This window comes from Gasterosteus aculeatus, chromosome 12 (assembly GCF_964276395.1).
Source record: "Gasterosteus aculeatus chromosome 12, fGasAcu3.hap1.1, whole genome shotgun sequence".
Classification (NCBI taxonomy): Eukaryota; Metazoa; Chordata; class Actinopteri; order Perciformes; family Gasterosteidae; genus Gasterosteus; species Gasterosteus aculeatus.
In genome coordinates, this window is record NC_135700.1 from 5,456,296 (window position 1) to 5,470,912 (window position 14,617).

Consider the following 14,617-nt stretch of genomic DNA (forward strand, 5'->3'; position numbering starts at 1 on the left):
AATGTATGTAAACAGCTGCCTTCTCTGGTTTCTGTAACTTGTGTGCATTTGTCCACTTGCATTGATAATGACCATCCAAAGTCAATGGTCTTAGACCAGAGCAGAAAAAAAGAAAAGTTCCAATATTGTCTTGAAGAGAGTCATTATGGACATGATTATAGTATTTACTTCGGCATTCGCAGCACAAAGCGGCTCAATTTAGGTCTTAGACACACTAGAGGACACGATAAAACCGCCAACACCTCTGTCTATTTAAGTTAGAGGGGAAAATCCACCACGTCTGACGAACTAAAGCTGCTGGGAAACAAGACGGAAAGGAGATGAGCTAACGGCTAATTCCTCCAAATAAACACATCTGTCGCGTTTGCGAGGATGCGGTTTTGGTAAACACAAATCCAGTTGGACTGCTCTGGTTCACACAGCAGAAATAGTATCCGGAGACTACCTGAGCATGGGTTGTCTCTGCAGCCCTATGATGTCAAGAACTTGACCTTCACATTTAACCCTCTGCTAAAACCAGGAGCTATATTTAGGCTGCAGATGAGCGTCAAACAGTCATGTTTCACACCGTGATGCTTTGAATATATACAGGGTCTTCTGCCAGGCTTTTACTGTCAACTTGTTTATGCGGATGATCAAATACAGGGACGATGAAATGCGGCATGAAGAACGGATGGCCGGGTGAAACAGAAATCCAGGGGGACCTTTAACAGCCGCGTGTTCAAAGTAACCAACAATGACACAAAAGACGTCAAAAGGTCAACAGGTATGGAAGAAGCCAAAAAATAAGTGGTGACGTTTTTGTTTATAAGGTGAAAAAGACAGACGCAGCAAAAGGCAGATGTTCAACTGTTACCTAATACAGATGCAAACATTCAACACTGAGCTGCTTTGCGACAACATTTCAATTCCATCTGAACGTTTTTTTCTATCACTCTGGAGGGGAAACATCCAGGCAGTTGCATTAATGAGGGTCTTTTCACCTCTGTGCTCAATGGAGTTAATAACAAGTGTTGTTTGTTTCATACCGGTTCACAAGCTATTTCACATCTTTTGCTCTTACTCTCTAATCATCACATCCTTGCAACATCAGAGACGGGGCAAAGTTGATGCAGAGTAACTCAAAAAAGAGGGAGAGGAGAATGCCTATTATGCAAAGCTCATTATTGTTCGTTTTTTGAAGAAACTGCTCCATGGGGATGAATGCATATAATTTCATCCATGTTGATCTAAATTCTATTGTTCTGCTCGATGAGTATATGGTTCGGTTTCCATGGCAAGTTAGGGGGTAACAAGGAGTCTCTGCTCGATATTAAACAACAGTGTCTCAGTCGCTAGTGCTACAGTTTCACACTATATTCCAAGAGATAATTGCAATTCATATAAAGTTTATGGTTAAAAGAACATTTTCACAAATGAAACTTCTCCGACTGAAGACGGATGATATTTCCATCTAGTTCACTGAGGTTTCCTCTGACATCTTCCGACATGCAAGATGGAAGGCTGAAACCTTCTAAGAGGCTATCCTTTCCTTCCTCTTTCATATCAGGGTTTGACCTTTTGCATCCTAGTATCATTCATTTGAGACGTGCGATGCCACAAAATGTAACCTTACTCATAAAAATCATTCCATGTTTTCACTTCCATTTTCCTTCACTTCATCTTCCTTCATCTTTTTCAGGTCTCAGCCTTAGTTTTTAACAAGATATTGGGTGTCTTTATATTGTTAAATTCAATGTGTGACACACAAGCCTTCCAGTTGGACTGCTTTGGATATATATATTTTTTGTAAAATAAAAAAAAATTCTGCTCATAATGCCAAACAAATGGATTTTCAAGTTCTGGTTGAGGGAAAATTCAAGTGTAATCTCATAGATAAGCATGTAAAGGAAAAAGTAAAGTGTTCACTGCATAATTTATAGACACTGTTTTAACCAATAGGACAAAATGTGAAACTTTATTGCAAAAATGAATGCAACATACAACCACATTCATGAATTATTTTTCTATTCATGATCTTTCGGAGGCCATTACAGTTTTTAATTATTTCAAGCCCAACCCTAATTTGTTTTCCTAAACCTAAACTAAACGTCATTTTTGCCTAAACCTAACTGTCACTGTTTCACGGTAAGCAGACAATCGTGGAAAAATCCATATTACAACACAAACCCAATGAAGCAGACATTGACATGCTGAAATATCATGCTAGTTACACGCCTTGTCATGAGATCGGGTTGAGGAGAAATCAATTGATTGGATAATCTTGCTGCTGTTATTTTAGTTCAGCGAGAATAAAAGTGGTCCTAGTATAGATCCTTGAGGCACTTCGTACTCTACCAGGAGGTCAGAAATGATCACCATCAAACAACTTTTTAACACTTTCGTAAGCTGCTGTTGGACTGCTGAATAGTAGCAGCTCTAGAAAAATTGTATATCTGTCAAAAGATTGCAGCAACACCGGTCTTCCTCAAACAGTCAGGCAGCGGTGTTTCTGTACAACCACAGTATTTTAAGTATGAAGCAGGACATAAAAACAGTCCCAGGTACAACAATTATTTGAAATAGTAAAAGATAAAAGCTGGCAACAAAACCACGCATCTGTCACAACTTGACACTAACATGTCATTGTGATCAAACAGCACGTCATTTTAAAGACTTGCTTTTGTGGTGTGCTTCCCATGCAGATGTATACGCTGAGAGATGACATAACATGTCGTGTTTTATGCAGGAAGAGAAACCCTTTCTGTGTCACAGAAGTAACAATTCTGCTTTTGACTTTTTGTTTGTGTATAAAAGACATCCAAAAAGAAATGTGAAAAAAGCAAATGAAAACAATGCCAGCTTACACTGATGTTACTGTACACGTCTCCAGCAACCACCAAAAATAGAGTTTAACTTAAGATTTCTTAAACTTTGCTGAAAACACATTTCTTATTAAATTGTATGTTTTGTTCCCACAATCAAGTATGTTTGAAATGATGCTCAAGGAGTCTTGATCATTTATTACTTATACACACTTTCCCTGATTAAACACTAATCATGTTCTATCTGTGGAGCTTTCTTTGGTTTTCTGTTAGTTGAAAGCCCCTCAAAACACCTGAGTTTTGTAAGGACTGTTCAGAGGTGCTTATTTTTTCCACTCCATATTTGCAAATCGACATGTCTGTCCTCAATGTGGATACTGTGGACCTGGATGGAACTTAGTCTATTTTTATGATTTTCTAAGATTTATTATTGTAGCCTGACTACGGTACTGAAAAAGATTCCGTTCCGTCCTGTCCGTTCAACAGGATACCTGTCCAAGAGGCAATCTCATTGACTTGATCAGGAGGTCAAAAGTGGTTAAAACGTCTGCGCTTGTGTGTGTGTGTGTGTGTGTGTGTGTGTGTGTGTGTGCGCGACAGCAACGTTCTAGGAGAGTGAAAAGAGGCTTTTTACAGCCTCGTCTCTGCCACTCACCATGCATCATAAGTTGCGCCCAACATGCAGTATAGGAACACAATTATGCTTATAGTCACTTATTTCTTTGTGAGCCTCAATGTTCCTATGTCATCACAGGGGGGCTCGACAGAAAAGGTTTGGCAACCACTGGAACAGGGCATCAAGTAATGATTATTTTCAATCAATCGTTTATTTTTAGATTGCTGAATTAGTTGTTTGGACTTGTGCACTAAAACTCGTGCACAAGTCTGCTCCTTCAGTCTTTTGAACCTCACGCAGTCGGGGCCGGCTTTTTGTGAGACTATTCTCTGTCCTGTGCACGGTGGGTGTTTGGGTGCACGTCGGTGCGACAGTACTAATCCCAGAGGAGGGCTCCGGGATCCACCTCCACGTACTAAAACTACGGTTACAATTGTGACATGTGGTTCACACCTTCATTCTTCCTTTCTTTAGTTTTTGCTTTGTTTCAGATATCAAAGACCAAAGCAACAGAAGCAGCTGGTGGGCTGATTGTTTTGCACCGTGCACTGACAAAGAAAGCAAACTAAGTCCATGTTTTAATTATCTCACATTTCATTTCCTGCTTCCTACCAAAAGTTTGAGAGCATTTCAGATGTCCTAGAAAATAGTTTAAAAAAAAAAGAGATTTCATTAATGTGTAATTCCCTCTCGTGTGTCAGTGAAAGTGTTGGCTAGTGAACAAAAGGAAATGGGAGTCGCTGCCAGTTAGGTTCATGAATTAATGATTAAGGGAATGTGAATGGGAGCTGGAAGAGGATATCATGCTCAAAGAATTGCTAATTGTCTTTATTTCCGACTCCCGGTAATCTCTAGGATAATTTAATGTGTTCACCGTGCTGCTGGGGTGAGCCTCGTCCAATCAGCCATCAGCTGCTGGAAGAACAGCCCTGCAGGTATTTGAGAAACAAGGTAGTCGTGCACAGCGCTGACAATACCCATGACTGGTGCCAGGATGCTTAAACGAGTCGGACACCACAATCCAAACGCTTTTTTACTACAACTTCCATGCTGAGTTGAGCATACTTTTTTGGGGGAAGTCAGGGCTATAAAAACATGCACAACTAAATGAAGCTACGCTCTGAATGTGCTCATTTAGCCGATCGGAGACCGGCCGACACGTGAGACACATCTGACAGCGCGGTGCGCGATCAGAGCTGGTGGATCGCTTTGCATTTTCAACCAAATCATTGCAGTCACGTATATTTTCATTATGTACACACCAGAGTCTACCATAAAAGAAAACGGCCGCCACCTCCGCTGCTACCTAGAGCGCGGTGACGCCCGCCGAAGCCCCTCGCCGCGCAAAAAGCATCTCGCGGACGGTGACCCGGCACACTGGCCTGGGGGCCGCCGACAGGAGGCGATGACAGCGCCGACACAATCGGACACGCTCAGATACAACACGTCCCGGCCATATCATGTCAGCGGCCTACCTGCCGCGGGGCACCGCTGTGCTCCGCAAAAACACCTCTCAGATGAGGCTGCGGATTAGTTTCTATTTTTACAGGCGGCCCCACTCGCAAAGCACATGCGAGCCGGTTCGGCCTTAACGACAGACAAATGTTTCTTTTTAAAAGGTGTGGGGGGGGGGGAAAAAAAAGGTTGCTACCATCTCTCTGGCTAGACATATTCGTTCCTGCTTCTCTATTGTCCAAAGGCTTTTTGGCGGCCGTTATTAATTTCAACCCGGATAAAAAGAAAAATCATACAAGGACAATATTCTAGTTTGAGGGGCCGTTACACAAAAGGACACGGCTACATCCCGAATCCTCTGCCAGCAACATGTCTGACCCTGATGCATCATGCACTCATTTAGGCTGCATTGTCTAGTCTAATGCTTTCATTTCCATTTTAAAACATTTATAATTACACTCAATGGGCTCTTCTTAGTAATGGTGCACTGCCTCTCACTAACATCTCGACGCTAATTAAAAGCCGCTTGCGGCGAGCTGAATCTCCCGTGAATGGAATAATCAGCCGATATCTACTGTGACGCGTTGATGTTGTGCATCTGCAGATGTTGAGCTCACCTCAGTGGTGAAAGAAAGATTGAAGGGAGGGAACAGGCTGAGGAAGCTTTTCAGCGACACACCGGGAGAACCGTGGTGCAATGTTGGTGCAACACCTGCGGTTCGTTCGAGCGACGGCGCTTGGTCTTTTTCCGTGCGGTTCGGTGAAGGCAGCGTGTCTCAGACTGGAACGCAAACAGTTGTGGTTGTCGGGTGCGTGAGGCAACGCTCACGACTTAACAGCAGTATTCCCTTGTTGTAGAAAATGAAGTTACCCTCAGAGTGCAGAGCCTCTTATCAGGGAGCAGCATAAACATCTCTGTTCAGTAGCAAATGTCCCTGAAGTGAAGTGAAGTGGTCCAGCACCAACTACACCGCTTGGATTTTTAATTAGTGAATTTCTTGTTTGTACTGGATCTGCTTTGGAGAATCTCAGTCCAAAAAAGAAGAAAAAACGCACACAATTAGTGGTACAGGTTAATGAACCCTCACTCAACCCGACAGACCTTCTTTTAACTGTAAATGATCCGTTCTATCTGATAATGAATCTTAATAAATGGCAGACTACATCTGCAGTAGCAATATGATATTGTGACTCAAGTATTGAGATGGACACAGTGCACCGTTGTTCTTTTATGTGCATAACGTCACACAGAAAACAGCGGCGCCAGCATGTAATTTGCATCAGGAGGGTACAGACAGGCAGAGAGGGATTGGGAGAAGTGGACCCATTTCACGTGCAGCTGATGTGAAACAAGAAGCAGATGTGAACTACACAGTTTAGAAACAGAAGCTCACATGATGGACATGCGCACAAAAATATTCATGAATCTATTGAGCCGTATCACCTGCCAACTGGTCTTAGTAAGATGCAGACAAGGAATAAATACACGCAATAAATGGGACAGAGACGCTCCGTCGTCAGTGGTGCATTGTGGATAACACAATTATGCAATATTATGGCTTTAATTCAATGCCTGAAAGACTAATCACATCAATCTAGGGATTTAAATTGGATTATCTGCCCGAAATGTAAATGTAAGCACAGAACGGCTGATAAAACCCATGTCAATCTGCCGATAGAGGTGTGTGTGTGTGTGTGTGTGTGTGTCTGTGTGAGTGGGCATCACTTTCAGTAACAGCTTAATGTTAAAAACAGGGGGAAAAATGGTTACAATTAGCAATAAATGGTGTCATTTGTCGACAGTTGTGTGAGTATTCATGTAGAATGACAGTTTGACCCATGACTACGCCCGGCTGTGCCAGCATAACTCCACTGGGCCCCATGACGGGGATGACGTGCACTCAGCGCACGGTCACCAGATCAACGAGCACTGACTCAGCGCCTCGGCCTGACACCTGCATCGTCTCTGCTTCGGGTCGACCGACCTGACGGCCAACGTCATTTTGATGCATTTGCTTGCTCAGAGGTTACGGCCGACATCCCCACATAGCTGGTTGCACCCGTCTTAATGATAATAACCGGAGGTGACCCGGGCTTACGTCTTCATCGTGGGATGTTTGATTTGAATATAGTGACTGATCCAACGTCGGCCGAAGGCCATGGCCCGCTCAGGCGTTCTCCACCACAATCAAAAGCATAACCGGTTCCCCTCGTGTTACCAGCAGCCTCCAGAAATGCTCAGGATTTACTGCCTGGAGCTCATTCCGTGGTGCCAACCGCCAGAGGGGATGGGGGGGTCAGGTCGTAACTGATCCTTCATCTCTTAGATGGTCGCTTGCTTTTTAAAGTAATATTCCCAGCCTTTGATTTCAGTGCAGTACGAAGGAAAACCAGATGAAACCAATGGTTTCCTCACACAACAAGAAGTAGCTAGTCTGTGAAATAACACATTTCTATTACAATAACCTCCCACATACACCTTTGACCATTAATGACATGCAGGTATGTTTAGGTCGATCCAATGTAAAAGTGGCAGCACCTTATGTATTAAAAAAAGACGCGCTGTGAATACGGACGGGGTCCACGGATTCATCCTCTCCACTTCTGTCCTTGAAAGGCTAATGAAACAAAAAAAATCTCAATGAAACGATTGTAACGCCGTACACCATATTGCTAATTAGACTGTCGGATTAACATGGAGATGGAGGATCACAAAAAACTCAAATGCATTTCTCTTTTTTCCACTCCGTCTATGTTGGTGTCTGGTTTGTTGTCTGAGCATAAGGGGACCTTGGAAGTTGTAAGATAAAAGGAAATAAATGCAGTTTGTTTGCTTAATTTTAAAGCACAGGGCCGAAATCTGCATCGAATTCACAAGAAAAGTCCAGATACCTGAGGTACTGTTTATTTTGGGGGGGTTTAGTTTGATCCTGTTGCAGATGGTGGTCTGTTTATTGGTTGTGTAAGATAAGTTATTTAAGCGTCATTTGGATTTACCTCAAAAGTATTAGTTGTTAAAAATGTATTGCGACTCCTGACCCATCAAACGCTTGGTCAGTGCTGCTCGGCTTCTCATACCGACACTAAATACAACGTAAAACCATAAAAGAGCCAGAAAACCCACTCAGGTCGGATGGGTGAAAGAAACACTTTCACACAGCAGCCTGACAGACAATGGAGCATTATTGGCCCCAAACAAGTGAGAGTTGCTCAGGAGAATTCAAATCCAGTCATAAAAAGCAATAGTAAATAAAATTCTAAAATATTTGAATATATTTACAATCATATAAACATAGAAATATGTCACGAGTCATTAATAAATCATACAATTATATTAATTAAATTCAACATTATAATGCTTTGATTTTTCAAATTTACGGGCATACATATAATAAGAGGGAGGAGCACATTAGGATGATCACATTACTTAATGTCTACATTAAGTCAGTTTATGTCACAAGGAATTGTGCCCCAAGTTAGGTATCTTTACCTTTTGCTTTTATATTTCAATGTGTTATTATATGCAGTCTTCAATGTGAGACTAGTGTGCACAGAACCACTCTGAAGTGTCACGTACTGTGGTTGTATTAGTGCTCACCCACGTCTGACCCAGTGACTTAGAACTTGCATTCTCTCTACCGACCAGCAGGGGGGGATCCCCCGTTTGCAAAAAGAAGAACCTCTGTATGTAACTCTGACAACTGCGATTTAGGAAAGCGACGGCAAAATCGCTGAACTCGAGGCCTCAAACCAATGTGTGATGCCACGATGGCTCCCTCCACGTCTTATATAGAGTTTGCAGTTTGTGGACTGGTCGGCGTTTAAATCTAAACGTGTATGTACAGCAGTTAACTCGTAGACGCAATAAACCTCTCAGAAAAATACAATCATCCATGGATCCCAGACGCCAACAGTGCTGGAAGCAGTGCGTCCCCTCCTGTTGTGAAGTCACTGCAATGTGCATGATTGCACGTTTTTTTTCCAAGCGGCGTTGCCGTGATCGGAGTTGGCAGCTCCAATAGATCACAATCAAGTCGAATGCAGCGGAATATCCAGTACACAACTTACAAAGGGCTCCGTGCCGACCATGTGGGGTTTAGCTCAAGTCAATAACCATTAATGAGACGGACGGAGAGCCTGAGGTCCCAAGCGGGCTGGCTCGTTTAAAGGTGCATTAAGAGTGCTTTTAAAATACCTCCCACCAATAATTCATGAGGCCGGCGACTACTAGCTATGGTGTAAATGGCAAAGTGTAAAGTGTTGTTTTAACAACAGTGATTTTACATCATTTTCAGTGAACGTGGCCCCATTTATCCCCACGAGGCTGAAATATTACAGCCACTGATGCTCGGCTCTCGATAGACGACAGACGGATGGTCGACCACGTCCAGCATGCTGCAAAGGCCACAGGGGCTGATGCTCATGTGCTCAGTACCAACAAGTAAACAGCCATCCAAAGATGTGAGGAATGTTTTCAACGTGGCTAACGCGAGGCGATGACTATACGACTATACGTCACCGAGGTGGAGGCATCAAACACGTCATATCGTGGGCAAAAATGGACGAGAATGTAAAAACTTTACCGAAGTCTCTTTAATTTTGCACATAATGTTGTTTACTCAGATAAAATAGTTGTCTGAAGCCCACATTTTGCTCAAGTCAGCTGTTTTGTTGCCTCAACCGAAGCCAGTTTTTTGTTTGAAGTTAGAAGACTGTGCTACTCAGTGCGTTAGAAACGTCCGCCAAGATGGAGGCTTGGGTTCAGTTTGATGCCGTCGTTGATGATGTGTTCATTCGAGCCCAGATTCGCTGCCAGTGTGACAAAATACTGCCCTCCAATTCCAAATGCCCTTTTGCACAATGCCAAACTGGTGTGTTGACAATGTCTGTCAATATCACTGCGGTTTGCACAGCACGTCACGCAGGCTGAGGTCCCAGGGGAGTCGGGGCTTACGGAGCGCGCTGCAAGACAAACGCAACACGGCCACCGTTTCATCCTCAAGCTGCAATCATCGTCAATGTTTCACAGATGCAAAGAGAGAAAAAACTGAAAAGTACACGAACCTCACGAATTCATAAACAAGCAGCCATGTAACGATTTCTCTTATCAGCGAGGTCAAAATATAATCACTGCAAATGGTGTCAGTTGGGAACCTAAAACGACAACTCTGCTAACTTAGACGAAGGAAAGCGTGAGGAACGCGGCGTGATTAACTACACGCTTAACAGGAACCTTAAGAAGCTACACGGCGGGAGGCAACAGGGGAGAAAAGAGAAAAGCAGCTTGCGCGGGTGAGATTATGCAACGCTAGGTTTCATTGTAACACAAATGAAAAGAGACAAAATAAATGAATAGAATGAATTATTATTATTATCATAAATTATTTCCCCAAAATGTCAGTCCTCTGTAAAGGGTGCAAAGCTTTGGACATCCCACGCTCAAAGAGTCAAACTGCCAAAACAGCCCAGCAGTCAAAAACACAGCAGAAAACAACAACACTAAACAATCGTTGTCAAAAGGAATATGTGAATTTGAACGATTCCTCCACAGAGGCTGCTGTTCGACAGCCAGCCGTCAAATGGTGGAAGCCTCGGATCCCAAGGTGCCTCAACACACAGAACGGCACACTTCTTATTCAGCCAAATGGGATAAAGTGTGTAGAAACACCTGGTACGGTGCTTGTACTTTGCTATCAAAGATGCATGAGCGAAGAGGAGAAGGTGAGCTTCGGTCTCTGAAGGGTTCAGCAGCACCAGAGAGGAAAACAAGCCGCTTGATCTGGAGTGAAGGTACTGTGGTTGGATATGAAGACGTGCCAGTCACGGTGACTTTTCAGATATGAGTGAGAAGCAATGTGACGTTCATCACCTCCACTCCCATATCCCTGTGGATTGAAACCTTAAAATAAATGTGTCCTTATGCAGAAAAAAAAGGAGTTTGTGCCGATCGCGAGACAAGGCGGCGATGTGAGAACGATCCGGCGTACACGCGAAGGCGCTGTGCAGCTAGAATGTCACGCTACAGCTGAGCTCCCAGCTCTCTGACACCGCGGGTGAATAAAGCCAACAGGACCTTTCTTCACATTGTCTCAGACCCTATGCGGAGCGGAGACGCTCCAGCGGTAACCCTGGAGACAAACTGTCCGCGTTAGCATACGGAGGAATAGCGGAGGAATCAGTTTGTGCCTTTCCCTCATTTCTTTGCTGCTTTTGTGTTTCTGTCCCTGTTTGTCTGGCGTTGAGTCTCAGGGTGTGAACACAGGATGTGAAAGTGACACGATTAAAGAACGCTGCCACATCCATCACTATCATACCAAGAGAGAAAGACTCGTCAGTTATTTTACAAATTGAGATTGAGCTCTTTATTTTTCTTACCCTCTTTTTGTTGGGCCTTTGATGACAATGCTGAATTGAAAATGTAGCACTAATGACTTGCTCATGAAGCAGTTTGGGATCCTGACAAGATAGAGGTCATAAAAGAAAGTGTTGCTAGGATACAGCTAGCACAAATACAGATTCCTCCACCGTGTTCCGATGCCACGGAAACACCAAAGAGCATCCCAGGCATCGGCCTTTGGATGAGACACAGCGTCCCACATGCAACAGGGACATTTACAGGAGCATTGGTGGTAATATGTTGATATGGATATAGTCGTAGATTGTAGATACTGTAATATGACAAAAAGTCATGGTCTTCCTTGGGTTTCACAGGCTGAAATGATAGAAACCTTCCGTCCATTGTAACTGTTTAATTATTTGCCTTTATTCAACTAATTCATCCGAACAATAAATCTCAGGTATTTGGTGAAAATTTGGTCACATTTCTTTTTCTTCACATCCTCCAGCCTCACGCTGTAATATCACCACTTGAAAATCTGTCTCTCGTGCTTGCCATTATTAAAACATTCAAGTTATTTTCTTATTCAACGCCTGCACATAAATGTACCGACAAAAAAGAAAACGGTTGAGAGTAAAAAATAGAACCTTGGTAGCAAACTGATTTCATAAGTTCTAAGTTGTTCAGGTTAATGCTGCATGTAATCTTCTGCGTGTATTTTGTGGACCGTATGAATCTGTAAGAAATCAAACTGAAACGTTTTAAAATGTACATGTGCGAAGCAGGAAAAATAACAGATGTTTAAAATGCTGATTTTAAACATTCTTCACCTTCAAGACCTAAAATTCACTTTGGAATATTTGTCCTTCAATAACTAGCTTCATTGGGTATCAAATTTCAACTGCAGCTATATTTTTTGTATTGTAGTGTATTAAAGTAGAAAATGGGAGTTAATCACTGCAGACATTTAAACAAAATGCTTATTCTGGAAAGGAGGAGCCAGATAATATGACATATGTGCCTGCATACACACATTATCACCAGCTCCGAACGCTTAGATGAAGAAATACGCTTTTCCCACCTTTCCTCTTCGCCTCAGCAGCCATAAGAAATAGAAAACAATGGCAACAAATCCTAAAAAAATCACATTTTGTAGCTTATATTCATTCTAATTCCCCATATCATTCATTTAAAAATGCATATCTGTTTAATAAACGGGAGCAGCCCGGGGTTAACGAAGAGAAGGAACACAGCGCCTTTCTTTGGGAACCGCGGAGCAGCTGGTGTCTGTTACTCCGACGTCCTCCTGGTGTTGAATAAGCAGAGAGAATTCTCTGTGCCAGTTGGGCGACCGTGGCTCAGCGGAGAGCAGGGTCGTCCTTCAATCCGTGGCTCCATCCCCGCCTCTGCTCGTCAGAGTCCGTGTGTCCTTGTGCAAGATTCTTAACCCTAGAATTGCCGCCGTTGCCGTGACTACGGTATGTAAATGGAAGGAATGTCAGCTGGACTAGTGATCGGCAGGTGGGGCCTCGTATGGTGTCCTCTCCGTGCATGAACGTGTGAAAGATGACACGTGGTGTTGGAGCGCTGTGAGTGGACTGAATGCTAGAAAGGTTCCATACTGGTACAGTCCGTTTCCCACTCACGCCCACTGCAGCCCAACACGAGGAATCACAGAGCAACTACATTGCATTCAAAAAAAAGCAAAAAATGGGTTTCAGTATTGTTTCCACCCACATGTGAAGGCTTTTGTGGCGTCAAAGCGTTTTCTTTCATAAGAAAATTATTTTTATTTCACCTGATATCGCGGAGTCGACGGAGCAGGTGATCGGCATTTTGTGCAAAGGGCGGTTTGACATTACGCAGCCGTTTGAGTCGCGGGCGCCGGGATCGATACGATCCTCCTGTCTGCTGCCGTGTAGTTTTCAGGTCAGCAGCGTGGATGAAGACATGTGCGACCTTTGGGCGCCTGCCATCGTCTCGGTCTGATACCCTTTCGATTACATCACAGACGTGGCGGTGAAATGACAAGATCGAAGTTGCATCAAAATAAAAAAATAAAAACCTGCCACAGCTCCGGCCCTTTCCTTTTGTTTCCTCCCTGTTGCGTGCGTGGCATCAGCGCGGCTTCCATCACCTGACACCTGGGCTCGTCTGCGCACCTGCCTACAATCAAACCATCGAGCTCAAGTAGTTGTTGAACCAGCAGTTAACATTTCTCCTCCGTGCCGAGCCAGCGCCCCTCGTTCCTCATGCAGCCTCTCCCCCCCCCAGACGTCATGTGACTCCCTCTTCCGATTAAAACCCATTCGTTCAACCACTCTGCCGCTCTCGGGTCCGGCTCAACCGGCCGGAACGCAACCAACGCGGGTAATAAAGGTGGCATTCGCAGTTAAGAGGGTCTGCCAGATGTCAAACATTCACAATGTAACAGCTTCTTTATTGATGTCTGATTGCTGGCGGGGAGTTTAAAGACATGCGGAATAAATCACTGAGGAAAAATCAATACAATTATTTTTATTTCACTGGGTTGCACCTGGTCAGTGTTTTCCATGTAGCTCCTGGCTCAGAGGAGCCCAGAGAGGAACAAGCGTATCGGAGCTATCAGGGATTTGTCCTGACCAGCCTCGTTAAATGGCTTCTGCTGGCTTTGTTACTTGGTTTCTGTGGTACGACTACCCCCCCCCTCTGGCGCTTGTTCCTCTTTGCCTCTTCGCTTTGGCCACCTCAAGGTCGGACTCATCCCAAGCAACGTTGTTTGGCTGCACAATGTCATTGTAGGAAAAAGTTAGGAAGCTGCAGCCACATCCGAGATTATCAATCCATAATGAATAGCATCCGACCGGCAGCTGACGTATGGAAGCGCTTTGCTTCTTGCATCTTGTCCGACGCGGTAGAATACAACTCTTTGTCAAGGATTTGCCTCCAAAAAAACATTCATCTCAACATTTGCTAATAAAGTGAAACCCCACAACCGAACCAGAGCTCAAGTAATGAGGAACAGCGAGTAGGATGCTATTTAAACACGATGCGGGACGTATGCGTTCGTATTTTACACCATATGTTCCAGAGAGTGTTAATCATTAATGAGAGTTGTTCAACAGGAGGATTTAGTTAAAGAAAAGTCTAAAACATCTTTTTGTTACAAAGGGCAGCCTGTTCTGTCAGACGACTTGCTGAATTCTATATTCTTACTTCAAAGATGCTACAGGCCGGATTCTTGGGCTTTCCTGTTGGTTCTCTTTTCAGCGCTGGAAAAATAACCTTTCAGTTGACACTCATTGTTGTTTCTAGTATTGAATTAACAGAGTAATAAAAGGTAAATTCATCATTGTCACAGTTGATCCTCAAGGCTGTCCCTGAACTATTCAGATATAACATTTAGTCTCATCTTGTACTATAATT

General features: G+C 43.6%; 1 protein-coding gene across 1 annotated transcript in view; it reads right to left on the reverse strand.

The window, feature by feature from the left end:
- chst8 (carbohydrate (N-acetylgalactosamine 4-0) sulfotransferase 8) overlaps nt 1–14,617 on the reverse strand; it is a 122,642-nt gene that overhangs the window by 92,872 nt on the left and 15,153 nt on the right. The gene's annotated exons all lie outside the window — the stretch shown is intronic.